This window comes from Xenopus laevis, chromosome 7S (genome assembly GCF_017654675.1).
Source record: "Xenopus laevis strain J_2021 chromosome 7S, Xenopus_laevis_v10.1, whole genome shotgun sequence".
NCBI classification, from domain to species: domain Eukaryota; kingdom Metazoa; phylum Chordata; class Amphibia; order Anura; family Pipidae; genus Xenopus; species Xenopus laevis.
The window spans coordinates 69678817-69680427 of record NC_054384.1 but is presented as its reverse complement, the minus strand read 5'-3'; positions in this window follow the sequence as shown (position 1 = coordinate 69680427).

Genomic DNA, 1611 nt, shown 5'->3' with positions numbered 1-1611 from the left:
CATCGCTTTAGCAGGAATCCCCCACCCCAAAAGGATGACTCATAACCTGGAGAGAGTGGTAACCAAAAAACAAATCCAGCACAGGCATTCCCCAATATCAAGCACCTTCATATACTAAATGTCTGGTATAGTATAAATAGGCTGGTGGGAAGTGGATGGAATTCCAATATTAAGAGGGCAATGGACTTGAATGGAAATGCTTACATTGTGGCCTATGGAGTAAATCAATTTTGTAGTTCCTTTCAATCATTTGAGATCAACATGTGTCCCTATGTCTTTCATCCCCATCAATCTACATATTAAGCAAATAACCCTGCAGAGATATTAACCCATTCCCTTCTTCAATAAACCACTGTATACGCACCACAACCCAGTTTTCCCCTTACGCTGCCATTTTGAGCAGCTCCCAGCAGTATTAATTGCCCCGTCACCCAACCGGTCAGTCATCTTTAGAAGAATGAGGCACAGGAGCCCCTTCCCTCAATATTCACCATAGGGATTAAAGAAAAACACAGAGACTTTTTTATGGGGAAACCTGTCGGAGAGCACAGGATTTATTAAAATTAACAGCTAATTTATATTCGGCATCCCTAACGACCAATGATCCAGAGGAAGGCGAAAAACCCTAGAGTACTATGGGAACCAATCTGCACTGTAGGTAAAAATTCCTTCCTGACTCCTAGAAACGGCAGTCGGTTTTACACCCTGGATCATTTAGGATTTTTTTGGATTCAGTCCATGGGGTCGGGTCGGCGGCAGCAGCAGCAGCAGCAGGCGAGTCTTTGGGTGGAATGCTGAAAAGAAAAGATATAGTGTTGACATAAGAATAAAGACATACTTGTTTCCTTATGATATTAAAGGCTACAGGTCTTGCTTTAAGAACGCACTATGCGTTGGGCCTGTGGGGACTGTTTGGGTCTCTATACACATGGAATGCCTTGGCCTATTATGAATCTCAGTCTGAGCCTGCGCCATTTATTCTTTTATACGCTTTGATCACCTGGTGCCAGTCCATTACCCAGTAGCAACCCATTTCCATAGGTGGATATCTAAGCCAGATGTCCAGCAGCCCTATAAACGTTACCTACCTCCCCTGTTATTGGCCTACTATAGAATCGACACTTTATCTGCAGACTTTTATCTGTCATCAACCTCTTACAACCTAAAGGCAGCCAAACATTGGTCTATGGGGTGCCCTCAAAGTAATCAGCCTGCGGGCTCAACAGACAGTGTATGATTTCCTTTTATTGTTCTGATTGAAAATGCTCAGAACAGCAGGAAGTAAAGGGGAGCTGCATTGGACAACGGCATCTCTAGATAATGGGTAATTGTCAGTAAATTGATATATTACCCAAACTCTCCGGAGCCTCTTCATGATGGCCTTCCTGAACTGTTTTCGGAGGGTCGGCCTCTCCTCCACCAGAGGATCTTTGATGATCTCTTCTTCACCATCAGCTCCCTCCTCTTTCTCCTCCACTGCAGGAGATTGCTCCTCCGTCGTCTTCTCCTCCATTCCAGGGACTTGATGTTCTTCTGCAGAACCTCCTACTTCTGCTCCCTCTTCTTTCTCCTCCTCTTCAGGGACTTGCTGTTCTTCAGCGGGAGGAGCTG